The following is a 2,601-nucleotide window of genomic DNA, read 5'->3' on the forward strand; positions in this document are numbered from 1 at the left end:
TCATTGTATCCGTGTAGCGTTTAGGTGTATTTTTTCTGAAGGGAAATGTGCACTGTGTACACTGGACAATATTTACGCAGGAATCTAAATTTTAGTTAAACAAAGCTCGGAAACTATATCCCTTTGATTCAACACGAAAAGACAAAAGTGCACGCAAAAGATTTTGGTTAAATATTTGTAAAAATTATATTTGCACGCATTGGCAAATACATACTGCGAACACTGTCAACTATTTTCTTCAGTGACAACAGATGGTATCTCTGCATTCTTCTGTATAGTTGTATTAAAGCAGAGACAGTTTGATCATTTCAGTTAGTGAAATAGTGCCTTGTGATATAATCACGGATGCCCCGTCCATCTTCGGGACCTGTATATTGCCCTTCAATGTTACTGTCGTCCTCTCCATCAACATCCAGCATGGGTTTACGAAGAATTATCGCCAGATTATGCAACACAGCACAAGCACCTGTGAAATATAGTTACCAGGTGTTGCCGCACGTTACTCATCTTGAACACGTGGCTGTCATGCGTACTGCCTGGCCATCTCGCCACTAAGTTAGTAAATTTACCTACAGAACGAGACAAATGTGGTCAATGTTAATATAAGTCAATATTACCATCGAACTTGGTTCATAATGCAGCCACTGCAATATAGCTGAAACATTGCTGATCGCGGCGTTAAACAACAAATGCTGAAATCATATCATTCTATAAAGATTTGTCTGATAGCTATTTCGTTTAACAACGTGAATGGTGTCAGGGTCGTAAACATATTGTCCTTGTGACTTTGAAGGGGAGACGTTTATGCTCCATGCACAGGTTTAACAGTGACATTTGATTTGTTATTATAAAAAAATTATTTAACACACCTTGGCTGTCACACACTGCTTGAACGTTGATCGAATGGTAGCCTTTCCTATTGACAAAGGCAGGTTCGCTGTCTGATGGTCCCTGTATCCGTACATGTGTCCCATCGATACATCCGATCACTCCAGGAAATCGAGATATATTGTAGAATTCCTTTCTAATGTCGCCTATATCCCTCTCGGACGGCCAGGTAATAAACTTGGGCACAAGAGACGCAATGGCAAGGGAAACTTTCCTCACAACTCGTGAGGCTGTTGATTTGTCTATCCCTATTGTGTCGCCAGTGATTTGTAGGAAACTTCCACTTGCAAAGAAACGTAGGGCTACCAGAACCTGATAAAATGATTATACAGAGGCTAATGATAGGTTTGACAAATTTTCAAATATTTCCATAATACTTATATCCACTTTGTTATTTATTTGGCTGCGTTTTCATTATGTCTCACTAAGTAAAGTGTTAATTATTGATATAAGATGTGCATGCTTTAATTAATCAAAAGGTTCTTTTGGCCGGAATCGAACACGCAAAACTGTTCTCTTCAGTGTGCACGACACATTTAGTTTAAGTCATTAGAGTAACTCCCCCTTATGAAATTGATCATGGCTGACAACGCCAAGTTGAAAACGTATCTTTCTGGAGTGAAGTGAAAGGGATCCATGAATTTACATTACTTTCTATTGTGAAATATATTTACAAGGTTGGTATCATTAGGCTGCACATAAGACTTTACCAACACAGACCAGTGAGCTGACCCACGTAGAAGTGCTTTTCATTCATTGTAAAGATTGCCGCTATAAATGTGGCGCTATAATAATATGTTTTTTTCAAACTAGCTGAGTTTCTATTGACGACATTTACCTGTAGTTCAACACTTAGTGCGTGCGATCTTGCAGATTTGGGCTGTAATTCATCTCTCACAAGATCGCAGACATATCTGATGCTTGCCTTCCCAAAACGGTAGCGTGCCCTTACTTCTTCATCGCTCATGGATTCGAGGTGTTGAGTTCGTTTTCTGAAAACACGGTCTTTCCTTGTGCGTCCTAAGCGTTCAAACAATATGTTCGCGGCCATGTTTGTTGTTAATGACACACTAATGATGCCCCAGAACCTTCATTAAGTTAATGACGCGCTAATGACACCACGACGTCATTAAAACGTTAGTACAACTGGATTTAATGATACATTAGTTAATGAAGGTTTAATGACACGTTAATGCATCATTAAAGTTTGATACAACCGGGTCCAGCTGTATATCTAAACACGTGCAAGACCCGTGTAGATCCGGAGTAGAATAGGTCTTCAGCGACCCATGCTTGTCGTAAGAGGCGACTAACGGGATCGGGTGGTCAGGCTCGATGTGTTGATCGATGCTCATGATGTCAATCACTTGATTGGCCCAGACTCGATTATTTACAGACCGCCGTCATATAGCTGGAATATTGCAGAGTGCGGCGTTAAAAAACAAACAAACACGTGCTACTCGTGATTAATTTACATTTTGAACCAGAGAAACACATTTCTTTCGACTTTGTGTTTCCATTTATGAACAAACACAATGTACTGGTACTGATTTTAGACAGTTTTCCGATAATGTATAAGATGTAATAAGTGAAACATAAGGGCGAACACAACACGAAACAGATTTTTAAAATAAGAGCCTTGCTTCTTATAAATGGGTCAGCTTCAGTTAATGATTTCTCCTCATTACATCTGAATACTTCTATAAAGTTAAC

The 2,601-nt window shown here is 39.3% G+C and overlaps 1 long non-coding RNA gene across 1 annotated transcript; it reads right to left on the reverse strand.

The window, feature by feature from the left end:
* Positions 1–493: 493 nt before the first annotated feature.
* Positions 494–1,794, reverse strand: LOC139473520 (uncharacterized). The gene is made up of 3 exons (XR_011653954.1): positions 1,727–1,794; positions 870–1,200; positions 494–569 (listed from the first exon to the last, which is right to left on the reverse strand). It is a non-coding gene; the product is annotated as an uncharacterized lncRNA (long non-coding RNA).
* Between the last annotated feature and the right edge of the window lie 807 nt (positions 1,795–2,601).

This window comes from Haliotis cracherodii, unplaced genomic scaffold, assembly GCF_022045235.1.
Source record: "Haliotis cracherodii isolate W230 unplaced genomic scaffold, xgHalCrac1.p SCAF_29, whole genome shotgun sequence".
Lineage (NCBI taxonomy): Eukaryota > Metazoa > Mollusca > Gastropoda > Lepetellida > Haliotidae > Haliotis > Haliotis cracherodii.